General features: G+C 42.0%; 1 long non-coding RNA gene across 2 annotated transcripts in view; it reads right to left on the bottom strand.

Annotated features, from left to right (window-relative positions):
- Positions 1 to 627: 627 nt before the first annotated feature.
- The window catches only part of LOC129646669 (uncharacterized), a 35345-nt gene continuing 25715 nt past the window's right edge, over positions 628 to 10257 (bottom strand). The window contains exon 3 of one of the 2 annotated variants that reach the window (XR_008712099.1): positions 628 to 1110. This is a non-coding gene — a long non-coding RNA (uncharacterized LOC129646669). Of the gene's footprint in view, positions 1111 to 5847; positions 7032 to 10257 lie in introns of those variants that run through there. The other variant, XR_008712100.1, reaches the window with a different exon arrangement.

Here is a 10257-nt window from a genome sequence, read left to right as displayed (position 1 = left end):
TGCTTCCACATCCTAGCTATTATAAACAGTGCTGTGATGAACATTGGGGTACACATGTCTCTTTCAATTCTGGTTTCCTCAGTGTGTATGCCCAGCAGTGGGATTGCTGGGTCATGTGGCAGTTCTATTTCCAGTTTTTTAAGGAATCTCCACACTGTTCTCCATAGTGGCTGTACTAGTTTGCATTCCCACCAACAGTGTAAGAGGGTTCCCTTTTCTCCACACCTTCTCCAGCATTTATTGCTTTAGACTTTTGGATAGCAGCCATTCTGACTGACGTGAAATGGTACCACATTGTGGTTTTGATTTGCATTTCTCTGATAATGAGTGATGTTGAGCATCTTTTCATGTGTTTGTTAGCCACTGTATGTCTTCTTTGGAGAAATGTCTATTTAGTTCTTTGGCCCATTTTTTGATTGGGTCATTTATTTTTCTGGAATTGAGCTGCAGGAGTTGCTTGTATATTTTTGAAATTAGTTGTTTGTCAGTTGCTTCATTTGCTATTATTTTTTCCCATTCTGAAGGCTGTCTTTTCACCTTGCTTATAGTTTCCTTTGTTGTGCAGAAGCTTTTAATTTTAATTAGGTCCCATTTGTTTATTTTTGCTTTTATTTCCAATATTCTGGGAGGTGGGTCATAGAGGATCTTGCCGTGATTTATGTCGGAGAATGTTTTGTCTAGGAGTTTTATAGTTTCTGGTCTTACGTTTAGATCTTTAATCCATTTTGAGTTTATTTTTGTGTATGGTGTTAGAAAGTGTTCTAGTTTCATTCTTTTACAAGTGGTTGACCAGTTTTCCCAGCACCACTTATTAAAGAGATTGTCTTTTCTCCATTGTATATTACCTCCTTTGTCAAAGATAAGGTGTCCATAGGTGCATGGATTTATCTCTGGGCTTTCTGTTTTGTTCCATTGATCTATATCTCTGTCTTTGTACCAGTACCATACTGTCTTGATGACTGTGGCTTTGTAGTAGAGCCTGAAGTCAGGCAGGTTGATTCCTCCAGTCTTGAAAAATCTTGATTCATGTTATGTGAGCCAAAACATTTGGAAAACTTACCATCTACAATACTTTGGGAGACAAACCATGTGCTTAGTGAGCTGTTATCTCTAGGAGAAAATGTTGGGAAACAGCATGTTAGTATTGTGTGTTGGCTACAATTGGCTATGTTTTGGGGGTTGGGGAGGGGGGAGAAGAGATAAAGAAAAGATGAGCTCAGAAGAGAACTGACCAGTTTACAAACAAAAATTGATTTCAGAAATCTGAGGCACTGTAGGATTGGAAAAGCTTACTGCTTCTAGATTCTAAAAGGCAAGAAGCAGAAAAATGCTTTGAGGAGCAAACACCCAATAAACTGTAAAGTGACTGAACACAGATCAGATTAAAGGAGCGACTTTCCAAACTTGAAAGGTGGCCACCATTTAGTTGAAAAAGATAGGAATGGAAAGAGGAAACAAAGAAATAGAGTAGACTTGAAAACAATGACTAAAAGATATCTTTGGATGTATTTATTATTACACGGAGATGATGAGAATAAAATAGATCAAAATTCTATTGAATTTTTGAGGGAGCAGTATATTGAGTTCTATAATGTTTGGTCCCCAGCCTTCCATGAACAGAAGCAAATGTTGAAAGTCACAGCATTGAGGAGGAGATGATTTCTCACCCCCATTTCAGGAGTGATCAGAGAAGAGGTTATACAAGTCCCTTTAGAGGACACTTCAGTTCAGTTCAGTCGCTCAGTCATGTCCGACTCTTTGCGACCCCATGAACTGCAGCACGCCAGGCCTCCCTGTCCATCACCAGCTCCCAGAGTTCACCCAAACTCATGTCCATTGAGTTGGTGGGCTAATCAAGGAACTACCCTCACCCTGCATGGAGTCTCCCCAGCCTGGCCAGCAGGATTTCAGAACCCCAGATATGTGGTTACTTTGTATCTCTTTCTTCTGCTTTTTGAATTAGGAGCATCTGTTGTGGTGATTTGTCTTTATTACACAATTGTACTTTGGACAAGACAATCTTTTTTTCCTTCATTTATCTTTTTTGTCATATTTTTAAAATGTTTTAATAGTAAAAATTTCATTTTTACAATTTTGTGTTGGTTTCTGCCATACAACAACATGAATCAGCCATAGGTATACATATATCCCCTCCCTCTTGAACGTTCCTCCCAACCCCCACCACATCCTACCCCTCTATGTTGTCACAGTGCACAGGGGGAGCTCCCTGAGTCATACAGCAAATTCCCACTGGCTAGAGAGAGAATTTTTTTAAAGTTCATTGGTCTCTGGACTGGGAGAAGCCACGTGCGAACTTAATAGAAACTATTGCCTATCGCACAGAGACCCTGAACTTGAAGCTGAATGTAGTAGATTTAGGGTTGACTCTGGGAGGTGGTGGTGATGTGACTGGTTTCTGTGTGTGAGAGCAAGGAGCAAAGAGGTACCCTGAAGCAAATATCAGGCTGAAGCAGAGCTGATGGTGCTCATTATGTCATGCATAAGCTCTAGTGCATTTGCTCCCCAGCTTCCCTAGTTGGTTGGGGTCATGTGACTGGGGTCTGGTCATTAGAAGTAGGTAGAATGACTCCATCTAATTTTCCAGCTCTCTCTTCTTCTGCCATGGGGACCACACGGGTCTTAGATCCCTCATGTTCCTGATGCTATGTTGATAAGATGGGGGAAGACTGCCTCACACACACTGAACTAGGCAAGAGCTAGAAATAAACATTTATGGAATGAATGAAACCATGGAGACTTTAGGGTATATGTGTAACTGTATCATAACTTAGTCTATCCTGACTAATATTCTCTTCTATTCAGAGAAGATTCAAAATATGGGAAATTTTGAGATAATTCTCAAGTCTAGCAAATTGGAGAGAAGGCAGGCAGAGTTCTTTTTTATTTTTATCTCAGAATAGAAATTATGTGTAAGATGAAATAAGATTTTAGAATTCATGAGATGACATTTTATATAAACTGAAAATTAAATCCAAGGATCTAAGCATTACAAAACAATTTTTGAAGAAAAGCTATTTCGCAAAAGGTTGCCCTCTGCCATTGCTGGAAGCACTGGTTCAGGCTCTCTATTAGATCTCTCCTGTCTCCTCAGTCTAAGGTTTGTCTTTAGCTTAGAGGTTTCTGTCTTTTGAACACAAATCCAAGAGTTTGCCCAAGAAAAAATCTTAGCAGTGTTCTTTCATCTTCTGGGTCAAGAAAGAAATCAACTCTCAAGAATTATAATATTGTTTTGAGCAAAAATGAACAATGTAGGCTCCTTTAAGCTTGTAAACATCTTCAAAAATCTTTGACAATGCTGTAGACTGATACTTCTACATGGAATTCTGGACGTTTATTATTAGCTGATATAAAGCAATTACACCATGACTGAATTCAATACCAAGTATCTGGGTATAACAGTACTATTTCAGATATTAGTTTCTTTATCAACCTTTATGGCATTTCTTGATTGGAAGCAAGAAAGAAGACTATTCATCAGAAGCCTAATCACCAGAAGGGTTCTGTAGTCCTTACCCTATGAAGAGGTCTGGAATAATGATTAAGCACTGATCACTGCAATTCACATCACCCACATATTCAGAACTTGGTGCCAGCGAGCTAAATAAAGCTTGAATGACAACCACAAGCTTTGCTTGTGTTAACCATTTTGCTGATATAAGCCTCAAGATATTCCAATTGGACTCCATGCCCATTATTCCATACTATGATCTTAGGACCAGTGTTACATGCACAAGGAAAAGCTCTGTTAGCCATTAGAGTAATTAATGGTTTTCTTGTTATGAGATTGAAATGCAGACCAAAAATTTTTCTGCCTCTGACTATATTGTCTTGACACCACTTTCTATGTACCAAGAAGGGCAAAAAAGTGAGGAGAGGTTCCTGTTTTCCTTAAACACAAACGCTGTTCTTTTATTCCTTCCCTGTCAACACTATCACCTCCATATGAGGACCTCTACTTCTAGGAGTCCACTTCATCTCACATTCTTATTACAAAGTGAGTTCCTAAGGCAGACACCCATAAACTTCCCTTCCTCCTTTCTGAACCCTCATTCTTTTTCAGGTATCCACCCATCCACCCAAATGAAAGATTTTCTTTTTGTCATTGAGTTTGCTATCTCTATTGCCAGTGCTGCCAGGCATGGATTGTTACCATTTCCATCGAGTCAAGGCTATGGTTTTTCCAGTGGTCATGTATGGATGTGAGAGTTGGACTGGGAAGAAAGCTGAGCATCGAAGAATTGATGCTTTTGAACTGTGGTGTTGGAGAAGATTCTTGAGAGTCCCTTGGACTGCAAGGAGATCCAACCAGTCCATTCTAAAGGAGATCAGTCCTGGGTGTTCATTGGAAGGACTGATGCTGAGGCTGAAACTCCAGTACTTTGGCCACCTCATGTGAAGAGTTGACTCACTGGAAAAGACCCTGATGCTGGGAGGGATTGGGGGCAGGAGGAGAAGGGGAGACAGAGGATGAGATGGCTGGATGGCATCACTGACTCGATGCACATGAGTTTGGGTGAACTCCAGGAGTTGGTGATGGACAGGGAGGCCTGGCGTGCTGTGATTCATGGGGTCACAAAGAGTCAGATGCGACTGAACTGAACTGAACTGATCTACATGAAGCTCTCTGTTCTGGCAGGGAGGCTGCTATTTTAACCTTGACCCCCACTCAGAACAACCATTTCCAGAAAGCTTGCAGTTGCTGGTCCCTCTGCATGGGCTGACTTCCCTCCAGATACCCCATCACTTGCTTCCTCCCTCTTCCTGGACATCCTATTTAAATTTTCACTTCTTAGCTCCACCCATAGGACTCCTGATTCTCTTGCTCTACTGCACCTGACACACTATTTGTATTTTTTTCATTTCTTTCTTTGCTGTTTCCCCAACTTAGATGCAAGCCCCACGGAGGCAAGAATTTTATCTGGTTATTTACTGTGATAGTGAAGGCACCTAAAATAGTGCCTTCCATTTAGAATTACAGTGTATGGATTATATGACAAAACCGAGCTGATTTTATGATTCAACAGTCATTCAAAGGGGCTCTGAGGGTCAACACATGTTTGGCGTGTGTGCTGAGGAGGGTGAGGGACCCTGGAAAGTAAGGTCAGCGCCAGGCCAAGTTATTTTGGGTACAAGGCAAAAGGAAAAAAGTCACCAATCCTGTCTTTATTTAACATTTTGTTCCCTATAGAATTTTTGCTTAATTAAAAAATGTTGCATTAATTTTAAAAAATATTGCATTAAGATATTATTTACCTATTGATATTTTGTGTCCCCTTGACTTTGTGCTTGAGACAGGATGTCACTAGCCTCTCCCTAGTCCTGGCCCTGAGTAGGTTCACAGGACCTTAGAACTGATCCCCGAGTTATGTGCTCATCAACTAAGAGAGCCTGAAAGACCCTCTGCATCCCACCCCAAGAGACTCTAGGGAGAGTTCTGCTTGTACAGTGTGTGTGGTGGGGAGACTTTAATCTTTTGAGGGGAACTCTGAAGCTCCAATACTTTGACCACCTGATGTGAAGAGCCAACTCATTAGAAAAGACCCTGATGCTGGGAAAGATTGAGGGCAGGAGAAGGGGGAAACAGAGGGTGAGATGGTTAGATAGCATTACTGACTCAAAGGAAATGAATTTGAGCAAATTCCAGGAGATAGTGAAGGACAAGGGAGCCTGGTGTGCTGCAGTCCAGGGGTCACAGAGTCGAAGGTGACTCAGCAACTGAACAACAACAGCTAACAACTGAGGACAAAGCCCAAAGATGGAATTTCCAGACTGACAATAGGGACTTGTGACAGGTCATTAGTGATGACGATGATGATAACTACCATGATGACTATGTTTAAGGTGCCAGTGTATCCAAGGAAGGAATTAGAATAGCAAGGCAAAGCCTAAGGCAAGAATGACATTTCATCAGAATTTTCTTTGATTTCTTAGAAAGTCATTCTGGAGTCCAGGAAACCACAACTCTGAACGAGCTTAACATGTGTATCTGTTCTTCCAGCGTCAGAGCAGATTGGTGTTTCTTCAGTGTGTGCACCAGATGAAATAGCTGGCTGACATTTAAGGTACATGGCATGAACAAATGCATACTTTAAATATCTACTGAGGGGCCAAGAGATGCTCGTGGTATGAGAGGCACTTAGGCACTGAGACTGACCTAGGGCCCACAGAGTCATAGCTCCCTTCTGCTCCCCTCAGGTTGCACACTCATTTAGTGACCACACAAGTTAAATATTTATATTCTCTTTTTTCGTGATCAGTTGTTGAGGACATGGGATGAGGCCAAGTTCAATGTAAGTTACAATTCTGCTACTTTGTCTTTTTACTATGTGCAGACATTGTGCTAACTGCATACATGCATTATCATTTAGTTTGCACAACAGCTGTCTGAGGTAGGCACACTTATCACACTCTACTGAGCACACATGCACATTCTTCCCTCAAACCATGTAACACCAGAGCAGTGGGAGCTCCACAAAGCTATATAGTTGTCAAAGAGCTGTCTTCTCTAAAAAACTTCCTGCTTTTGTACAAAAGAAGTGGCTTAGACATTCTTGGCTTCAGAGGATACATGCCCATAAAGAAGATCTTTGAGGCTGAGAGTGTCCCTTTTTCTGAAATTCTCTTTCTTTTATAATTATTTCCTAAATCACTTTTAAATCATACCTTAGCTTTAGAGTGATAACAGTTTAAAGTGATAATAATTCAATAAAACTATGCCATAAGTCTTTTCCAATTAAGTGTTTTGTGGTAGCTACAGACACATTAGATCATGAAATGGTATCATGGACGATTCCAGCTGAGAAGGTGGTATGGAAAATAACCTCATTATTTGTGTCAAATGGACTATAGCCAGCCAGGCTCCTTTGTCCATGGAATTTTCCAGGCAAGAATACTGGAGTGGGTTGCTGTTTCTTCCTCCAGGGTATCCTCCCCACAGGGATCAAAACTGCATCTCCTTGGTCTCCTGCATTGGCAGGCAGATTCTTTATCACTGAGTCCCCTGGGAAGCCCTTGGATGAAGAACAAGTTTGAGTAAAGTAGCCATTGTATGAGTAACACAAGTATAGTTACTGTTCACTGTTCACTGGATAAGGAATGACTGGAGCTTATGGACAGATTGCTCAGTTATTCCAACTGAGGAACTGAAAAGATTTTGAAATCAACACCCAAATACCAGGGCCAGGGTGGGATCTTCAAGGAAGAAACTCAGGTTGGAGATACAGGATCACACAGGGATCTTAATTTTAGGCTGATGCCACCACTTAAAGGAAAACCTTTACCATCACCTTGGTAAGGGATCAGTTCAGTTCAGTTGCCCATTCGTGTCCAACTCTTTGCAACAACATGGACTGCAGCGCGCCAGGCTTTCCTGTCCATTACCAACTCCCAGAGCTTACTCAAACTCATGTCTGTAGAGTTGGTGATGCCATCCAACCATCTCACCCTCTGTTGTCCTCCTCTCCTCCCACCTTCAATCTTTCACAGCATCAGGGTCTTTTCAAATGAGTCAGCTCTTCACATCAGGTGGCCAAAGTATTGGAGTTTCAGCTTCAACATCAGTCTTCCAATGACTATTTAGGACTGATATCCTTGAGGATGGACTGGCTGGATCTTCTTGCAGTCCAAGGGACTCTCAAGAGTCTTCTCCAACACCACAGTCCAAAAGTATCAATTCTTCAGCACTCAGCTTTCTTTATAGTCCAACTCTCACATCCATGCATGACTACTAGAAAAACCATAGCTTTGACTAGTTGGAAGGGATAGTGTATAATAAACAATGAAACCATCCTCTACAACAGGGATCCATAAACCCCAACCCCTGTAGGAGAGTCCATTAGGAACAGGGCTGCTCAGCAGGAGGTAAGCAGTGCCCTATTGCTCCCTATGGCTTGTATCACCGCCTGAATCATCCTCCTCCCCAAATCCATGGAAAAAGTTTCTTCCATGAAACCAGCCCCTGGTGCCAAAAAGGCTGGGGACTATTGCTGTACAATATTTATTATTTACTGTGAATGTTTACACTTAACTGATTTTGCTCTTTGTGGTTTGTTTTACAGGGTGAATTTAGTTTTTACCCAATAATTAGAACCTTTCCTTATAAAACCCCCCTCCTTTCTTTACTCTTCCTCCTTCCCTTACCCCTCCTTTCCCTCCATTCCTCCCATCCTTTATTTTTAATACATATTTATTGACTGCCTCATTTGTATCTGTATAGTATATGCCTAAAATGTTGAGTAGAAAACAGATATCATTACTGCCTCACAGAGTTTTTAGAGTTATGCCAGTGCAGAACCTCTTCCAGTTGTATTAAGGAGGGTTCATAGGAACCAAGGAGAAATAACTGACATTTGCCTTCATGGTAAATGTGGACGCTCATGGTCCCCAGGGTTAGCATGAGCCCCTTGTACACAAATAAACCTCTTGAGCAACATAGCTTCTAATAGCTCTCATGTATAGAACATCCACTTAACCTCCTGGGAAAGCAGCAGGCAGCATAGTTAAGAATGCAGGAAGTTTCAAAAGTCATTTTCACGAAGGTAAGGGAGGTCTCTAGAACAAATATCTTAGTACCTCTGTAGAAAATGACTACTGGAGAAGGCGATGGCACCCCACTCCAATACTCTTGCCTGAAAATCCCATGGACGGAGGAGCCTGGTGGGCTGCAGTCCATGGGGTCCCTAAGAGTCGGACACGACTGAGCGACTTCACTTATCACTTTTCACTTTCATGCATTGGAGAAGGAAATGACAACCCACTCCAGTGTTCTTGCCTGGAGAATCCCAGGGATGGGGGAGCCTGGTGGGCTGCTGTCTATGGGGTTGCACAGAATCGGACATGATTGAAGCGACTTAGCAGCAGCAGCAGCAGAAAATGACTACATAATTTCAGTTTATTTCTCTCCATGTGTACTGAACACACAAAATGTGTAGCTACCAGCTACAGGGTAGTAATTGTGGACTCACTAACTATTAGTTGTTGGACATTCAAAAGTGAATGAGAGGGACCTCTTGGTGGTCCAGTGGCTAAGACTCCACACTCCCGATGCAGGGGGCCCAGGTTCTATCTCTGGTCAGGGAACTAGATCCCCCATGCCGTATCTAAGAGTTTGCATGCTGCAACGAAAAGGTCCTGCATGCCACAATGAAGATAGAAGATCCTGCATGCTGCAACTAAGACCTGATGTAGCCAAATAAATAAAAATATTAAAAAAAAAAAAAACAGTGAATGAGACATGGTTCCTGCTTTCACGTTGTTCACAGTGTGGCAGTTCATTTAACAAATGAAACAACAATTCAGTTTGTTGATGAAAAATCATCAAATCATTACAACAGAGTGCAAGAGATGACGGTTGTAAAAATGTGTTATGAGGTATTGAAGTAGTTCAGGAAAAAACAGGGATTGATTTCATCTTGTGGTAGAGAAAAGCCAGAGAAGTTCTCCCAGTGTTGACCATCACAGAGAGTTTGAAAAGTTGAATAGGAATTTTCTAGGCTAAGGGAGTGGGGAGCTAGGATTGGGAAGGAGAGGTGAGCACACAGGGCATTCCAAGCAGAGGAAACTTGGCATACGCAGGCATGGAGGTGTGCAGAGGGGAAGGGGCATGCTAGTAGCTTCATGGTTCTGCATCAGAAAGCATGAATGTGCTGGAAGGTGAGTGAAGATGGAGATCAGGCCCTACTTCTTGTGCATCTTCTTTAAGAGCTTGGGTTTCTATCTTCTAAGCAATGGGGGTGAGGAGGCTGCCTCTAAATGAGTTGAATGCATGAGAATGGCAGTGTTATAGTTGCTGTTCCTTCTTTCCCCAGAGCTGCATCAAATAGGACCTTTCACAGGTTCATGCAGGTCACATTCAAAGTTGTCCCTTTCTCTCAGAGAAGCCATCAGATCCTCATGAAAGGACCTTCAGTTCCTGAGAGAGGCTGGCAGATTCATTTCCCTCCTGGGAACTGATATATATACATAATCTGTTGACTTTCCCAATAGCCCAGTTGATAAAGAATCCCGCCTGCAATGCAGGAGACCTGGGTCCAAGCCCTGGGTTGGAAGATCCCCTGGAGAAGGGAAAGGCTACCCACTCCAGTATTCTGGCCTGGAGAATCCCATGGACTGTATAGAGTCGGACACGACTGAATGACTTTTACTTGCAATCTGTTGGGTATGATCTAGTGGGCTGCAAGTAGCAAACCAGTTCAATCTAACTTAAAAATAAACATTTAAACCACATCATTTGAGGAT

Source organism: Bubalus kerabau, chromosome 3, assembly GCF_029407905.1.
Source record: "Bubalus kerabau isolate K-KA32 ecotype Philippines breed swamp buffalo chromosome 3, PCC_UOA_SB_1v2, whole genome shotgun sequence".
NCBI classification, from domain to species: domain Eukaryota; kingdom Metazoa; phylum Chordata; class Mammalia; order Artiodactyla; family Bovidae; genus Bubalus; species Bubalus kerabau.
This window is presented reverse-complemented; position numbering and strand designations above follow the sequence as displayed.